The sequence below is a fragment of the Equus przewalskii genome, chromosome 5 (genome assembly GCF_037783145.1).
Source record: "Equus przewalskii isolate Varuska chromosome 5, EquPr2, whole genome shotgun sequence".
Lineage (NCBI taxonomy): Eukaryota > Metazoa > Chordata > Mammalia > Perissodactyla > Equidae > Equus > Equus przewalskii.
The window spans coordinates 79,439,822-79,459,044 of record NC_091835.1 but is presented as its reverse complement, the minus strand read 5'-3'; the positions used below and the strand labels follow the sequence as shown (position 1 = coordinate 79,459,044).

The following is a 19,223-nucleotide window of genomic DNA, read 5'->3' as shown; positions in this document are numbered from 1 at the left end:
TTATATGGTTTAAGGCATTTCTTGTCTATTGTTCACGTTTCCCTGGCGCTTGTTCATGCTATTAAAATACAATTTGGGTGAGCTCCTGGGGCATGCAGCTTCTGAAGGTGGCTATCTATCCAGGAGATAGCTTAAGCTCTGGCAAACTGTAGTTCAGCATGCTCTTAATTTCGGTAATGTACTAGGTGTGTATAGAATAAAGGATTAGATGCTGTCCCTGTGCCCTTGGACTCCCAATAGGAGCACCAGATCAGTGATTTACAGAAAATAAACAGCACAAACCTTTAGAGAAATCTTTTTTGATTCTTTGCTGCCCCTGTGCCGTTAGGGATGTTCTGTTATGGTCAGAGATAAACTGAAAAGGGTACCAGTCTGTCATGGAGCAATGAGAAAGGAGTCGGCCTGGAGAGCAGGCCAGTGTGGAGCCCAGAAGCCATTGATTGGTGGCTTCCACAGATTGCATGAGCTAATCCTCTCTGTGGAAGTGGTGATACAAACTCTGCTTCTTTTGTGACTGAGGTTTTCAAGCTGGCTTCATTCACTTCTAGAGAGGACATGCTTTGTGCTGTCCCTACATGAGAAAGTTTTAAGACATGGAGAAAATCAGTGACTTTCAGACTCGCAGTTTCTGAGTAGCATCCTTCTATTTGTGTGGGCATTGATGTTGCTAACACTGACGCATTCAATCGGTAGGAACTCATCGTTTCTATTTTTAAGTGATTACCCGTGATCATCAATATTTCTGATGGATGCAATCATGCAGACTGCAGGTTCATGATTCTCAGTGATTGTTAACACTGGCCGAGTAGTACAAAACATCTGAAATCCCCTATATGAAGCCAAAGATAACATCAGTCTTGGTGAGGGAGAAATCCTTTAAGTTGAATTTTTAAAATATTTGGAGTCTGTGAATTTTTCCGTTCCCATATTCGAACAGAAAGTGAGCCCATCTGATAATTCGACTGGCGTGATATATGAGCCCCTTGCTTAACTATTGTAAGACCTATCCCAAGGAGGCAGGTGAAAGATGAGATAATTACTCTTAGGGTGCCAACAGAAAAAAATAGCTTACCTTTGATATTTTTCAGCTTTTCAAAAGAGAACAGAGGTGAGGTTATAAAAAGAGAATCCCATCTCATCTCTTTCTCCCTCAGCCTCCATCCTACAACTGTGTTAGTGCCAAGATGCCTCTGGTGGATTTGCACAGCTAACTGAGGATGTGACATTGGACTGAAGAGAGGCCCCCAGGAGTTCAGGTCAGCTCATGTAGGGGTATTTGTAATTAAAATTTCTCAAAGGTTTACTTTGTAGTTCTAGTTTCCCCCTTTCAATTGTATTTATAAGGATGTTCATCACAATGTTTCCTGTATTGAAAAAAAAAATATAGAGATTTGTTCTGAGTTGCATTGGTGTTTGTATTTTCAAAGTGAGGGAGGTAAATAAACCTTATTATTTCTGTTTTGATAGAAGCCGAGGGAAAAGGAATTATAGTCCAGTGGCTATAGCATTGAGCCACTGTGGAATGAAGTTTGCAGAACTGAAAAGCTGTTGCTAATAATCTTCCTTTCTACTCAGAAGAACCTGAACAAATGAAAAAGCAAAACCGAAAATTATTAAAAAGGAAAAAAAAGAAAGTAATAGAGACACATAGTCAAGTTAAAATAAGTCATTTAAGTAATATAAAAATGCACATCTAATTGTGAAGTCTGTTTTATTTGCCTTTTCAATGACACCTGGATATTTAGAAGACACTTGAATGTTTCTTGAAAGTTCCTTTTGATATTCTGAGGAGAGTAAAATTTTGTCTGCTATTTCACCATTAAAAAAAATTGGAGGGCCAGCCCGGTGGTGCAGTGGTTAAGTTCGCACGTTCCACTTCAGTGGCCGGGGGTTCACTGGTTCGGATCCTGGGTGTGGACTTATGCACTGCTGATCAAGCCATACTGTGGTAGGCGTCCCACATATAAAGTAGAGGAAGATGGGCTTGGATGTTAGCTCAGGGCCAGTCTTCCTCAGCAAAAAGGGGAGAGTTGGCGGCAGATGTTAGCTCAGGGCTAATCTTCTTCTTTTTCAAAAAATCTATAAAAAAAAATTGAGCTGTTTCAGGGAATGAAAGGGTTATCAGCCTTTTATTTGTGTGGGGAATTCTTCTTTTTTACTTTCCAGTTACTAATTTGCAGTATGTTTTGTGAAAAATTACTGTTCCTAGTCACTTAGAAATGACAGGGCTCGTCTCAAGACTTCCTCCATGCATTGCGCTCTCTATGTTACACTGACATTAATAATTGTGGCCATGTGTTTTATTAAGTGGTGTGGTTCTGGAGGCTCTTGGTGTGTTTGTAACTGACATGCAAGAAAAAACTGGTTTTTCTTTATCATTTTGTGGATGATAAGGCTGAGCACAGGTGTAAATATTATTTTTGAGGCAAAATATTGTATGTGCAGAACTTGGAGTTCTAATCCCACCTCCATTAATCACTAGCGCACTCACATACACGCAAAGTCAGATTTTTATCAGCATGCGTAATGCTTCTTGGTTAGTCAAACCGTATGGTTTTAAAAATTGCCACACCTGATGATCTTTTACATGATACAGAGGCCAACTAAGACTAAATACAAAAGAGCTTATAATATATTGGACTCTGGGCCTGTACCCAGATGCTATGACACGTTCTTCAGTCTGATTAATGATTTTGCAAATATGGGTATGATTTGGAGTTTTCAACTGCACACTTTTTCAATGTTGTTGTGTAATTGTCACTGGTAAGACTGGGCGGGAAAATAAGAGCCTCTTACTTTATGATCAGTGATTGTTTCTTCACAGAACTTTAGCTTGCAATAGGTTGCTGAATATTTAATTTTTATAATTTGAAAATTCCGATTCCTGTTTACTCTCCATACAAATATTGTAGACATTTTGACTGCTTTGTGGTTTTTCCTGGAAGTGAGGTCTATCACCTCGATGAGCCCTTTCTTAATAAAGTACATATGTTGTGTATTACCTTTTTATTTCATGCAAAGCTTGGACTGGTTATGAAAATCACTTGCAGAAAACGCTTGCTCCATGACTGGGTTTTGCAATTAAATTCCTTGGAGGAAAAAGCAAGGCCACGTGATTTACTAATCTTGAGGAATCCTTTTAGGCAGTGTTAAAATAGAGCAAAAACAGCCATCTAAAGTAAATTGTATGTAGCATTCAACTATGTATGTGCAAGACTTCATATTGTTAATTAAAGTAGTAAAATTGATGATTTAGAGAAATATAGGCAACAGAAACTGGACTCGTAGTTCATAAAATGGTGCAAATTGAATAGGAGACTTGCAATGAGGATTGTCAGTGGTCTCCCACAGAGATAGTTGGTGGAAATTCTGTGAATTCTATGGAAACCATGCATACTTGAAAGGTGTAATTTTCCACCATTTTGTTTCAGGTTTGCAGATGGATTAATATTTAGTGAACTAATATGTATCTTAATATCACTTATTAAGGTATACAATTCAGGTATATGTCAGTTTTTTCCTAAAATTATACTGTATGTGAAACAAATGGAAAACTTAATGATTACATTGAACAGAAACAGAAAATTTATTTGGATAATTATTTTAGGGTTTTTCATTCTCTCTGCTGAATCCACCAGAGGCAAATTTGAAAACCAAAGTCCAACAGATTTGGGTGATGTATATTTTCCCTTTTATTCTCCTTTTATTGTTTTTGGCTCCTGAGCTAGCCCTGGGTTCCCTCTTAATGTTGTATTTGGAATTTGTTGCTAAGAAAGCATAGGTAAGTTTATTGTCTGACAACTACAGTTCTTTAAGTTGACACACAATTTTTTTTTTTTGTCTGTGTACAATGATACAGCATGGCAACATGATCTCTGTCTCTGTGTTCCAAAAGCCCACAGAATAAAAGTATCTTAAAATTTAAGGTTTAATTTAAAAAATAATAGTGTTTTCAACTGTTAGGTAAAGTTTTTAGTAAATTTTAAAAAGATCATGAACTTTGAGCTCAGCCTCAGATTCAAAAACCCCAACTCTGACACTGTATTAGCTGTTTGACTTTTGGCAAGTTTAAAAAATTGTCTCTGAGCTTCAGTTTCCTGATCTCTGCAATGGTCATGCCACATAAATCACACAGCTGTTGGAAGGAGTGTGTTAATGTGTGTGAAGCACCTCACACTCTTTCAGGAACAGAGGAAGGTGAGCAACAAATACTCGCTCTCATTATTGTTTGTCTGCTGAGTAGCTTCTCTTGCCCTTAAACGTGAGGATCATCTGATCTATTTCCTGCGTGTGTCCAGCCACCTTTCCTAGGTGTGACAACCAAACACTACTGGCTTTCTTTGTATTTGGATTCATTTCTGGGAATATCTATATCATTAACGATGATTAAATTTTGTTCTTAAAGTTTTTGATGACAGGAAATCTACGTTTTGTCTATCTCTATTAACTTTAATATTTAAGATATCAAAACACTTTATTTCTATTTGAATAATGAAGAATTTACTATATGAAAAACATTCATTGGTCAAATAGAGAGACAGAAATATATGACTTGGTTAACCATTAAGATGAGCACTTCGTTTACTCTGTATCTGCCTTTCTATCAAAGGTGCCTTTCCTTCCTAGCTGCCTCCTGAATGGATTTCATTGTTGTAGAGAGATCCAAGAACATTGACTAAGGGCTAACCCAAACTATATTTGGAATACGTAGTTCTGTTTCCTCACATAAACTTTTGCAGATAAGCAAATCAGAATTTTATGGTAAAGTTTGGCTCCTGAATTTATTCATAACACAAAATAAACACATAGCCCAATTATTATATCTGTTGGCTTAGATTAGCACTAGATATCGCACGACTATTTCATGTTACGATTTTTGGAAAGCTTTAACAGTAAAAGATTATAACCAATTTTACCTTCTACAAAGCAGCTATCATTTACAAGAAGGCTAAAATGACTAAATAATACTAAAAAAGAAACTAATCTTCTAACAGGAACAGATAAATGTACTCTGAAATCACAAAGAACAGTTTTAAATTTTCCATGTCAGGTTGAATTATTGGAAAACACTTACATCATGAAAAAAGACAATTATCCTAAAGTGATAAAGTACCACAAACATAAACTTGGAGAAAGGAAAAAACCGAACGCATTGTCATTATTAAAGTTTTTATGGAAACGAATATTTCCCTATTGTGACATGGTTTGGTGTTATAGATTTGGATTATTATTTCATAAAGCATCTAAAGGGTATGTAATGGGAACTTAGCACATAGCTTGCAAAGTTATTATTAGTTCTGTATCACAAAATAAGTGCACCCCAATAAAAAGTTCTATTCTTTATTAGAAAAAAGTTCTATTACTTTATTTAGGAAGTTTATTTCCTCTTGGAAATTTTCTAAAATCATTTTTATATAATAGTAACTTAATTATAGCAGTTATTTGAAGCCTCCCATTTCGTTCTGTGCATGACGAAAAGAGGCTGTTAATAAAATCCTTCCCTTCTTCCCAACCCAGCCTCTCGTTGTAGGCAGCACAATTTTTCTGCTTAAGGACCATCATGGATCCAACTCTTTAGGGCTGTGTGCTAGGCAGAGTAATGGCCCGCCAAAGATGTCTGTGTCCTGATACTCAGAACCTGTGAATATGCTATCTTATGTGGCTGTCTTAGTCAGTATGGGCTGCTATTACAGAATATCATATACTAGGGGACTTCTAAGCAACAGAAATTTATTTCTCACAGTTCTTGAGGCTGGAAGTCTGAGACCAGGTCGGGTTCTGGTGAGCATCCTATTCTGAGTTGCAGATGGCCATTTTCTCGTTATATCTGTACATGGTGGGCAGGGTGAGAGTGAGGTTTCTGGGGCCTCTTTTATAAGACACTAATCCCATCCATGAGGGCTCTACTCTCACGATCTCATTCCCTCTCAAAGGTCTCACCTCCTAATGCCATCACATTGCGGGGTAGGATTTCAACATATAAATTTGAGGAGGGCACAAACAGTCAAAAACAATAGCAAAAAGTGGTTGTGAAGGTATGATCGGGGTAAGGACATTAAGAGGGGGGATTTTACTGGATTATCTTGGTGGGCCCAACCTAATGACATGAGTCCATAAGAGTGGCCCACCTTTCTCTGCTGGGTGGGAGAGATGAAACGGAAGAAGGAGGAGGAACCATTTGAAGTGTGAGAGGGGCTCGACCTGCTGTTGCTGGCTTTGAAGATAGAGGAAGGCATGTAGTGCCTTTAAAGGGATGTAGAAGCCTTTGAAAGCCAGGAAAGACCTTTAGCTTTCCCAGAAGGAAGATGGAGACCTTGGTTTTACAACTGTAAGGAACTGAATTTTGTCAACCAGCAAGAAATGATTTTCCCCTAGACCTCCAGAAAAGAATACTGCCTGCTAACACCTTGATTTCATTCTGGTGAGCTCCAGAAGTGTAAGATGATAAATTTCTGTTGTCGTAAGCCACTATGTTTGTGGTAATTTGTTGTGCCAACAACAGAAAACTAGTACAGGTGAGCTCACCTCTCCCCATCATTCCAAGCACATCAAGACAAGGGGGCAGTGGGGTTGGACCTGACTAGATTTAACTTCAGGATGGAAAGGGGCGAGTCAGCCTGGGACCTGCACTGCTGAATCCTTGACCAGCTCTCCACCACAATTGCAGGGGCATGAGAAAAACTTGCAGATGCGACACTTCGATGTAATAATTTTTTTTGTCATTGTAAGTTTTGGCTCCAAACCCCTGGCCCTTGTAAGTTAGATTGGACTATGCATGGACTTCCAGTGTACTTTGTCTTTCTGATGCAAGGCCTAGGTTAAAAACAGTCCCATCATACTTGGCCCTTGTCCCCAGGCCTACAGTTTGAACTTGACCCTTGAGCTCTTACTCCTCAGATGGTAAGATGAGGAGGGAAAGATGAACCCAAGGAAAAAGGCATCACATTTTGTCCTGAGACTTAGAGCAGAGATGGCCTAGCTGCTCACTCACAGGTGTCCTCAGAGTGGGAGAGAGACTCCCTAGCTAGGCTGTCCAGGGACTGACTGTCTATCCACACCAACCATGTGGTAGCAAACATTTCAAAATAAGGCTGAGAGTCAAGAGGGCAATATTCTAAAAGAAGAAATTCCAAGTGTTCAAAGGATACTCCATGCACAGAAGAAAAAACCTTTAACTTCTTGTCAGGTCATACTGAAAAATCCTCTCCTATGCCAATATTATTTTTAATCTTATCTCTATCAATGCTCCCCATCCGGACGCAAGAAGCTTGAGTTCCTCCTACAGGGCAAAGCGTGTTATTATCAGACTTAGCAAGCATTTTAAGATGAAGATTTGATCTTGAAAATAAGGATATGACTGATTCTAAATAAAGTGGCCAACTAGGACAGTTTTATGGTCTATATCTCTTTTTTTCTGAGCTTCCCTTGGACAACTCTGGGCCACGTGTTTTCTACCCTTAAAATAAATAGCTTAATGTCATCATACTTACTAGAACGTAAGTTCCCTGTGGGCAAGGAGTTTTGTCACTTGTATCCAGTGATGTCTCCAAAAGCCAGAAAACTGTCTCATCTGATAGCTTGTAGGTGCTCAGTAAATATTTGCCAAATGGATAAATGATGCCTTCTTACTTTCTTGGGGCACCTTGTAGCTTTCCCTAGTCCTATGGTGCCTCCAGTTTCCAAAGTTAATTCTTGTACCTCATGACGTGAGTAACCTCATAGTGACAATCTGATTTAATTATATTAAAAGGTTATGCTAAAAATGTAACATTTTTTTCTCCCTCACATCTTGTGACTGCCCTTCCCTCACCCCACTGTAGGATGTATTTAGTACTTATAACATCCCTAGAGGCATCTGCCTAAAGGAACTTTTATTGGAGGGCTGCTCAGGGCAGAAGGCTGAGGACCAAACCGAAGGCCCACCCAAAGTGGACAGTTTAGACCAAAGGGCTGCGCCTTCAGTGAATGAGTAAACCAGTGAGAACGCATCGTGCAGAGAGACCAGGCAAGAAAATATGCTTCGCTTGACATTATTGTTGGGTTTAGGAAAGAAAAGCACTCTTGAGAATTTGTAAGAACAATATGGCTCTCACATGAGTTTGAAATTTGTGTTCTTGCTGTTTCTGTGGTCCCTAAAAAACCTTAAACCAGAAGTTGATTTCAACAAGTCCTTCATTTCCTTTTTCCTGATGCTACTGGTAGAAGCAAAGCTAAATCTTCTCTAGAGGAAGCTTTCTTCTATCTGTGCCTCCAGGAATTTCCTTAGACAAGGTAACAAAGAAAACGACCTCAGTTGAAACAAGGCCCCATGTGAGAGAACCAGCTGAAACAACGGGCAAGAGAATCAGGCCCAGCGGCAGGTGTGCACTGCAATGGCCCCGTGATCCCTGCTTCCTGACAGTCACGCCCTTGTGTGGCCTCCTCACCGTGAGCGTGAGTGGGACCTGTGACTCCTAACCAGTGACTATGGCAAAGGTGATGGAGTGTCATTCCTGCGATTACGGTACATAATGTCATACTGCACATCTTGTTAGGAGATTCTCTTCCTTGATGACTTTGAAGAACCAAGCGACTATGTTGTGAGATGTCCTGAGGAGAAGACCGTGAGGCAAGAAGCTGAGGGCAGCCTCCAGTCAACCACCAGCCAGAAAGTGAGACCCTCAGTCTGGAGACTGAGGGAACTGGGTGCTGCCAACAACCTGTGAGCTTGGAAGTGGAACCTTCCCCAGGTGGAGTCTCAGATGAGATAGTGGCCCTGGCTTGATTGCAGCTCTGTGAGACTCTGAGCCAAGGACCCAGCTGAGCCATGCCCAGACTCCTAAGCCACAGAAACTGTGAGATGATAAACGGGCGTTGTTTTAAGTTTCTAAGTTTGTGGTAATATTATTATGCAACAATAAATTACTAATCCTCAAAGACTTCGGATATTAGAATTATCAGACACAAAAAATATATAAAAAGTATATTTAACATAGTTTGAAGAAATGAAAAATGAGATTAAAATATGAGCAAGAAACAAGACACTATGAAACTGATCAAACAGCTTTGAAAAGTAAATAGAACTTCTAAATGAAAAAGACAAAAATTGATGCTGAGAACTCAAGGGACAGCCTAAGCAATACACATAGCTGAAAATGGAATTGGTGGCCTATAAGCCAGAGCTGAAGAAATTACTCAGAATGAACTTACCTTGGCTCTTGCTGTTTGTGCCTCCTGGAATACTGTACTTCAGATGGTCACGTGGCTTGCTCCTTCACTTCTTTCAGGTTTCTCTTCAAATGACACCTTATCTGGGAGGGCTTCCCTGACCATCCACAATAAAAGAGCGCCTCCTGCACTTCCCCTATCTCTCACCATGCTTTCTTTGTCTTTGTAGTATTCATTACCCAGTGACATACTATTTTTTTAACGTTATTGCTTGTCTCCCTCTACCCCCGCACTGGACTGTTCTTCGTGTTTAGTGCAGCCAAACCGGAGCCTAAAATAATGCTTATCCCATAGTAGAAGCTCAGAAATTAATTCTTTTTTTTCCTTAAAGATTGCCACCTGAGTTAACGACTATTGCCAATCTTTTTTTTTTTTTTATTTTTTTATTATTCTCCCCAAAGCCTCCCAGTACATAGTTTTAGATTCTAGTTGTGAGTGCCTCTGGTTGTGCTATGTGGGACGCCACGTCAGCGTGGCCTGATGAGTGATGCCGTGTCTGCTCCCGGAATCCGAACTGGCCAAACCCTGGGCTGCCGAAGCAGAGCAGGCGAACTTAACCACTTGGCCTCCGGCTGGCACCTCAGTAAGTAATTCTGGAATGAATGAATGAAAGGGGCACAGAGAAGAAGAGATGAGCACACATGGAAGGGAGGCCAGGAGATGAACACTTACGTCTATCGGACACACTGTTACTGCAGTTTCTTCCTTCCTTCCATCTGCTTTGCCTCCCTAGTGCCTCCCTAGTGTGTAGGCCTCCAGGGAGAGGCTTTGCCAGCATTACTCACCACTGCACTCCCGGTGGGTGCCTGAGTCAGTGTCTGCACCTAGTGAGCACTTTCTGTATGTTGAGGAATAAAATCATAAATGAAAGGTTTAACATCTACCTAATCAGAGTTGTGGGAGGAGAGAGGAGAGAGAATGCGGGAGAGGTAAATTTTGACGAGCTAATGGCTTGGGATTTTTCAAAATTGATGAAAAAGATACTAATTCTTAGGTTTAGGAAAACCCAAGGAATCCCCAAGTAAGCAAAAGGAAATCTATGCCTGAGGCCCATCCCAGTGAGGGTGCTAAGATCTTACAATTGGCCCAACGAGGAGACAGATACTCTACAAAGGGAGGACACACAGGGTGGGATTTTCAGCTGCAAGAGTGGAATTCGGAGGACAGTGGAAGGATATCTTAATTTATTAAAAGCAAGCAATTGTCTAACTCTAATTTTATATTCAGCAAATCAGTCTTTCAAGAATAAGGGCAGAACAAAGATATTTTCAGATGAAGAGAGAGCTTGTCATCAACAGATCCTTCACTAAGTGGAATTCTAAAGGATGTACTTAAGAGCGATTCCTTAAAGGAGATCTGAATGCAAGAAGGAATGGTGAACAAAGAAAATCAGAAACTTGTGGGTACAGCTAAACTGATACCCACTGCATGAATCAGTAACAATATTGTCTAATTAGTGTGGTTAAAATGAGAGAACTGAAATATTTGGCAACAGCACGTAATTGAGGGTGGAGTATGACAAGAGTTAAAGTATCCTGAATTCCTTATATTTTGTGAAAGGAGGGTAATAATACTAATTAATTTCAGACGTTACCTTTTAAGCATACATAGTAAAATTTCAAGGGTAAGACTCAAAGAAAAGGGATGGAGTACATAATTTCTAAATTAGTAAAGTAAAAAATGGAATGAGAAAGAAACAATAATTTAAGATAAGGCAAGAAAGGAAGAAAAAAGCATAGAAAATGAGAAAAAACAATATAATAGAAAAAACAATATAATATAGTAGAAATAAACCTGGATATAAATATACAATTTAGAAAGAGAACATGATTTTAAGAGAGAGGATCAACAAAGTTAAAATTTGTTTCTTTGAAAAGACTAACACAGTTAGCAAATATCTAGTAAGATGGATCAAAAAAAAGGCAAGAATAAAAAATTATTAAGAATAAAGTGGACACAATTGAGAAATTAACAAGATCAGAAAGATATTGTACATAACTTAATGGCAGTAAATTTGAAAACAGGCAAAAGTGGAATAAAATCTTTATAAAATCACTTTTCACCAACACTCAAAAAGAAATAGAAAACCTGAAAAAAATTTAAAAGTACTGGAGAAATTAAAATCTTCCTTCAAATAAAACACCAGGCTGCGATGGTATTGTAGGTAAGTTGATCCCAACATTCAAGGAAGAAGTAATTCCAGTATTCCACCACACGCTTTTCCAGAGATTAGCAATGGAGCATATAGCACACTTTTGACACCAAAATCAGAAAGGACAGCATGAGAAGGAAAACTAAAGGAAAACTAAAGGCCTTTCTCTCAGGAACAGAAATGGAAAAGCTCTAAACAAAATGCTAGCTCGTTTATCTTGACAAAGGGTTAGAGACCACCTCTTCTCCCGCCTCCTCTACCTCCCTTCCCTGTTCCCTCACCCCCCCTCCTGGGAAGTGGGCTTTGTTTTTCCTGTTTTGCTTTATTATTTTGGAGGCAGGCTGCACCTGTTTAGCTTGCTGGAGAGCACAGGAGTCACTGTCTCTGAGGGAGTTCTTGATTATCATTTTCCCTCGATGGTCAAACGTTTGTGACCTCAGTGCTTCTGGGAGATCCCGGCTAAAGGGTTCGTTTGTCCCCAGGTATGAAGATCTATATCGGAGCAGACAAAAGTGCCCAGTGGTTGCCTAAAATCAGCCCAAGAGAGTTGCAGATTGCCGAGATGGAACTCCAGGAGAGTGGGTATGTTGTGAGGGAAGTCAGGGAAGCCTATGGACCACAAACTCCCAGCTCCCTGAAAGTTCTAGAACAATTTTTTTCTGCTAGTACACCAGTGACTGGTTAGACTAGATACTGCTGCTACTTCTCATAATAATAATTATTATTATTTATTAATTGTTATATGCCACACTAGTAGTTATAGACATCAAGTTAACTTCTCTAAGTTATGTTCAGACATTCTGGTTAGTTACTTTTATAGCATGATACTCTATACACGTTTTTGAAAATTAGAGGGAGTATTGGTTACTGCAATAGCATATTGCTGAACCGAGGATGGGATTGGTTTAAACTTCTAGGAAACTAGTGAGCTAGCCAATGTGTGAGTTGCCTTGTGCTACTCAACTTCAAATATCCCCTTCTGCCAACAAGAAAAAGAAGTTAGAGGAGGTGGATAGAGCGATAGAAGGAGAAAATTTTTATTTCCAGTTTTCAAAAACGTAAGTCGTAACCTCAGAAATGAAAATTTGGACTTTAATGCAGAGAATCATTTTTCTTTGTTGGATAGAACTTTAGATATTGTGGAAGTGTATTCAATTCTTGGATTTGTGTGGGAAGTGAACTACATACATAAATTGTAAGAGAGAGTTAAGTTTTACATTTACTTTTATGCTTATGTTTATGCATAATGGTTCTCTATTGACTTTCAAAGGTTTTTGGCAGTTACCTATAATAAGAGATAGATTTTAATTGCAGTCCAATAGGTACACAAATACATAACTGAAAAAGATGTTTTATGAAAAGATACCCTTATTATACATGTGATATACTTTAATATTTCTATTCTTTTCCATTTCATTCTATCATTTAACTGAAAAAACATTATGTTGTAAACCACTAAATTGATTTTGGGACACACTGATAGATCACAACCTGCTGTTTGAAAAATACTAGCTAACATGTAATTATACTGCTAATATCTCTTTAGATAACTGTTGCTCTCTATTATTGAAAATTATTCAGTTACAGACACTTGAAATAATTTTTTTCAGTCTTTCTAGTTTGTCATTGAAATGGTGGCAGAATAGCAACTGTGATCTGCATAACACATAATCACCTTTGATAAATTTAATTCTGCTCAAGGTTGAAATTAATGCCACTGGTAACTGAATGTGGAAATATCTATACTTACTGTATAGTGATGAGTTGATTAAATGGTATGTGGAAAATCAGATGGAGAGGAGGCAGGCATTTTTTTAAATCATTCTGGAATATATGGGTTAGATATTAATTGCTCTAGTGATCCATGAAAACCTATTATGAGAATACCTTTTATTCCTTAATTACATTTAGGAAATAAAAATACTATTTAAAAAATCAGAATCTGTGTTGAAATCATAATGCTTCCACTCCTTAAATTGTGACACTGTGTTATAATTCTTTGGATCTGACACCACCAATAAATACAAGTTCAGAAAACAATGCATTTAAAAAATGCCATGAAATTTACCCAAGTGTTATATATTTAGAACAAAGCTTTGTAGAATAGAATGTTGTTTTATGTAAAGTAGCAGCTTTCACACTTCAAGTATCTGGAAGAGCTTTATAAAACAAAGCATTAAGTGGGAACCGCTCCATTTTTATTCAAAGTTTATGAGATTCCAGAAGTACCATTATATTGCCCTTGCTTTAAAACGCAATTCAGAGTAAAATATACCTTCCATTTCTTTTTTAATAAGTTTCAGTGGGTAAAGCTTAAAGCGTCTTGTACCTTGTATCCATTTCCTTCAGCTGAAGACATTGAAGGAACTCAGATTTTGCACATCGGAGACTTAGATTTAAGCGTTTTAGAACTTTATTTTTGAAATGTTGCTTTGTTGGCAACACAATGGGCAAGTCTTCACATTAAATCTAAGGCACTAATGGCGAAAAGGGCTGAAAAGGCAAAGTAGAAACCTTTTCATATTATGCCATACTTGAGTTTGTGCACATGCAGACACGCTCTCCTATTTGAGTTCTAGTTGTTAACCATAGAGTCTGTCACTGTATATACTTTTGTCTTTTGGTTTTCTGGTCTGCTTGATGTTGCTGGCCAAAAACATTGCTTTGGCATCCTGCCTGCAGGGCAGTAGCCCCACCTGCAGCCTTTACCGGTCACCGGGAGTACACGGCTGTGTCATAGCTATTGAGCTGTGCTCTCATGTGTCTCCTGTTCAAACTGCTTGACCCCAATTCTCCTTTCTATGCAGCTCTAGTCTCGTTTCTCATTTGTGAGGTCAAATTGTAGTAAATGAAATGACACAGAACCAACAAAAACAAACATGTTACTAATGGCTAACATTTATTCAACATTTTCTATATATTAAGCTCTGTTTATAGTGGATTCCAAATATCTCACATAAGTCTCACATCAACCCTATGAGATTGGTTCTAATATTATTCCCATTTTGCAGTGGAGCAAACTGAGACCCAGAGAGGGGTTAAGTAATGTGGCCAAAGTCACTCAGGTACTAAGTGACAGAGCTAGCATTCACCATAGGGAATCTCATGCCACTGTGTGGTACAGCTTTTCAACTTGCAAAGGACAGTTCCCCTCAACATTTTTCTAATAAATTGAGTTATTGAAACATCTTTTATTGACATTGTGGATGCTTTGCTTTATTTTAGGATAATTTTTTTAGTAAACAATAAATATTTCAGGTAGAATCAGATTAAGTAGCTTAAGTTACAAAATTTTTAGCTTATTGATTCATTTCATTTCAAGGTTAGTAAATTATCCACTTATTATATTTATATGACATCCTCATATACTCTGCATGTTAATTTCTCTATACAGGGCCTTTCATTTTCCGTGTGTGTAAAGCTACTCTTTCAAACTCACAATGAAAGGATAAGTAAAAATATTTGAAAAATATACCAGAAGATTAAATCTGCATATGCAGAGCAGCATTGTATTCTGACCAAACAAATAAAAATCAACTACTGAGAAAGCATTAATCTGGGTTGTGGTAATGTACATGAAACTTGGAGAAAGAAAAACTAGTGCTTGTGGAAAATCTATGTTTGCTTTTTATATGCTTTCATGATTTTGATTTGGATGATAATGAATTAAATTAACTCTGATTTTAGAAGTCTTTATGGTACCATCAGTTATTGGTTTAGTGGTCCTAGGAGATTAAAGTTTGGATCTTTGCAATGTTTCACCTTATTGCTCAATTCAGATATTTCTGTGCAATAGACGGAAGCGGTAACATTTCAGACATTTCTCCCCATCGCCTTTACTTCTTCAAAGCTGATGCTAATTTACCTAATTTATGAAAAAAATCAGAATGACCTCAGTAACCTTTCTTGGTAAACTTCCAAATAATACTTACCCAAATAATTTACCCTAAAGAAATTACCTTATCAATTTTAAACCTGTACTCCCTATTTAGCAAACAATAAACAGTAGTGCTTGGATACAATCTTCATTTGTGACTAATAGCTCCACAAAATCTGCCAGTTCTCTTAAATCCTACTTTTGCATTTATGTCCTGGGTCAGACCCTGAAGTTCTAGAACAATCAGAATTTAGACAGAGCAGCTTTCATTATTTTAATGGAATTGATAGAACTAGTTTTTTATACTGAGGACCTGCTATGTGCTTCTTCATTGCCAGGTGCCAGGAGGACTGACAAAATGTGAGTAGGCAGAGGACTGTTTAAAATAAAATGTTAAGATACGAAAACTATTCGATCATGAGTTGCGTAGAGCACACATATTAAGACAGTCTTCCCAGAATGAAGAGAAGGTGAAATGAGAAGGAGGTGTTGGTAAATGTCAGGGGCACCTGTGGAGATGTTTGGAATTTTTAAAAGTGAAATTGGCATTGGGCAACTATGGCCTGTGGGCCACTTTCAGCCCACTGCCTGCTTTTGTAGATAAAGTTTTATTGGAGTTTGGCATGCTCATTAGCTTGTGTTTGTCTCTGGCTGCTTCGTACTACAAAGGCAGAGTCAGTAGTTGTAACAGAGACCATATGGACTGTAAAGCCTAAAATGTTTACTATCTGGCCCTTTTTGGAAATATTTGCTGACTCCTGGTCTAAATTATGTATGAAAATTATTTGCAAGTTCCCTTCAAGATATTGTATGTAAACATATAAATTGACACAAGATCATGCAGCTTGAGTATTGTAATTTGGAATGAAATTTTTAAAAAATGCCACACTGAATATATGAAAAGATGTGTTCGAGAGTTGTCTTTGGAAAAATGTATTTTTTATTACTGTAATTCAACTGTTTTAAGAACAGATTGCCATATATTCCTTCGGGTGAAATGAACTTTTGTATGGAGATTTAATTCTTATCCGTTGGATATTTTGGTTATGTCTTAATGAAAATTGGGATACTAACAGTTTCTTTCTATTTTACTTACTGTACCTGATATTATTTTGTTAATGGGAGTTGGTATATATTAATTTTCTCATTTACAGAAGATCTTAGTCGATAAATTGCTAGAATATTGCTTCGACTTGGTAGCGATCTATGACATTCATGTGTGATGTATGTAAGCTTCATGTTATATGACAACCATTAACATTATAAAATGCATCTGGTGCTTGAAAGAGACGTGACCTATTAGCATAATTGGTTCATTTTTTTGGAGAGGAGCAGATCGTTATTTTTGAAAGAGTGCCAGCTTGTATATGTTTTGGTTTTCTTTAATCCATTTGAACATTTTTTTTCTGGCCATATATGGTATAGTTCTAAGGGCTGAAGTGTATCTTACAGTGATGGCATCTTGCATGTAGTCTAACTTCACTAATTGTACTTTACTTCTCTCACTAAGTTTCTATCTCCTCATGGGCAAGTGACAGGTATGCATAGTGCCTGGCTCACTGTGGTCACTCAGAAAATAAACTGCAGTGAAGTATTCATGTAGTGAATTGTACGTTTCTGAAATTCTTTTGGAATTCCAAAATATTCTTGCTGTTTCTACTCTTACTTAAAATACAGTGAGGAAGCTGTTGTTTAGATGTCTGTTGCCACACTTGATTTCTGTAAGGAGGGACTGTGCACGATTCATCTTTCTCTTCTCAGTGCCTGGCACAGAGTATGGAGTATATACTTGAAAGTAATTAGTAATATGATTGGCATTCCTTATCACAAAAAAATGAGTGTTTGTTTCTGAATCTAGACGAAGTCCTTTCACACACAGCAGGTAAGAAGAGGAGTAAGGAGGAATCTGTGTGCCTCACTGGGTTGAAGGTCTGACTAGTCAAGGATTGCTGAACGGATGAATGGGAGTGTGGTAATTAGACTCCTAGCTGTCAAGAACTGAAATATGAGAGCCATACGAAAAGCTGATTTAGCAAAAAATTATTTTTTTCCTCTGGTATAATTTAGCAACACTAAGGATGCTGTTAAGGTGTATTCTCTTGCAGAGAGTGAACTTTCAGACTCGAAAATGTTGGCATTTTGGAAATCCTGGAGAACTTTCCAGACTGAGAGATGGGAAGGGATCCAGTTCTGCTTTTTCGATGAAAAGGATGCTTCAGGAAACATCCTTTCCCTTCCGGGAAAGGTTTAACTATGGCCTCCGGAAGGGACAAAAACTCTGATTTGTAGTGTTTTCCAGTTTCCCTGGTGTAAATACTCGCACCATGGCGATTTAAGCTACTGCCTTGACCTCACTGAACATGGAGTAGGAAAGAAATACACCAAATTCACTCTCGGGAGCCAGTGCTAGCCGGCTCCAGCACACGGCTCCTTTATAGTAACTTTCGCTCTTGGTTGTAGGGGTTTACTACCAGGTTACTAGGAACTATATGGACGTGTTTCATGTTATTAACTAATAAGTGTGGACGTGACCATTTGTAGTATATACACGGGTGAATGTGGAATTGTGAAAAGTTCGCAATAAAGTTTTTCTTTTTATCTTTTTGACGTCTTGGCGAGACAAGCAATTGTAATTTTCAAATTTTGTGTCTGGAAGGCTAGAGGGCATGGTCTCAGGCATTGCCCTCTCCCTTCAGTCGTGGTAACAGTAAAGGCATTTCATAATTCTCTGTCTCAAAGAATGGGCTACCTCTGAGCTACAAGGAATAGATGGCTCTGGGAATCTTTGCTGGACGCCCAAAGGAGCTGGCACAGTGCGATCGCTCTAGCCAGCGTTAGTCTGGTTTTACACTGTGAATGTACACATTTTCTGAGGGTGGGTCACACTTAACTAAATTATTCATTTTTCACATTCAGGCAGCAGCTTGAAGCTTTTCAAAGCCACTTTCTCTTACAGGCAGGTGGTAATGATGTTCCCCTGCAGCACCCTGTCAATCCTGTCTGTGTGCTAGGAACGGGGTGCGGGGGGGGGGTGGGGGGGCGGGGGTGCCTTCATTCTGCAATTTCTTGGTAAGATTCTGACTTACTCTTTCTGTTGCTAATATGTCACTCAGTAAACTTAATAGCCTGTATACATAATGAGGATAAATTGACTTCACGTTGGAAACCTGGTTTTCACACGCTTTCTGTTTTTCCTATGTATGTTAACTTTCTTTTAAGGCTATTTATGGCATTTAAGATGACTTAAAACATCCTTCATAGTCAGTCATCATGGAAAAAGGGTTTCCATTAATCTCTTCTTCATATTCTCCCACTTCTTCCTGAACTCAGTGTTGTTTGGCTTCTTTCCCCATTTTTCAACTGAAAATGTTTTATGGGGACACTGCTCTCCTCATTGTCTGCTTGTTCCCTGTAAGACCTCATCCAAACTCCTATGAACGGAGCTGCTTCCTTTACATTCTCATTCCCGCTGATCGAGGTGGGTGCTAGGTGCTTCCTGCCTGGGTGATTGCAATTGTCTGCTGATCTTTCTCTGTGATGTTAAGTGTCTCCCCTCCAGTCCATAGTGCTGCTGGAGTGCACCATCTAAAATGAAAATCTGGTCATGTTGGGTGACACCTGGTGGCCATAGTAGGGCAATAATTTGATGACCCTTCTAGAAAATTGTTTATTTCTATATTCAACATGGATTTGGAGGACTGCCATGGAGGGTGTGCTGAGTGGCGGAGGGCTGCTGGTACCTCACTCTGAATCCCCTCCTGCTGCCCTAGAAGGCTCATTGCCAGAGCTTCTTGGACACCTGCACTGGAGGAGATGCTCCATCCCATGAGACCTATTGAAGTATTCTTTCACATGGCCTCTCTTGAGAGGACGTTGTGTAAATACAATTTTCTCCATCCTGTTACATTTCTCGTGATAGTTTCTTAGTAACATGAGCAACTGCATGACTAGTCAGCCTCTTCATGTGTCTCTGCTTACAGATCTTTT

General features: G+C 38.6%; 1 protein-coding gene across 3 annotated transcripts in view; it reads left to right on the top strand.

The window, feature by feature from the left end:
- The window catches only part of TAFA2 (TAFA chemokine like family member 2), a 417,594-nt gene that overhangs the window by 115,272 nt on the left and 283,099 nt on the right, over nucleotides 1-19,223 (top strand). The window contains exon 2 of one of the 3 annotated variants that reach the window (XM_070621919.1): nucleotides 1,155-1,256. The exons of the other annotated variants lie outside the window; for them this stretch is intronic. The gene's annotated coding sequence lies outside the window, so the exon portion shown is untranslated. The remainder of the gene's footprint in view (nucleotides 1-1,154; nucleotides 1,257-19,223) is intronic. 3 annotated transcript variants of the gene reach the window in all.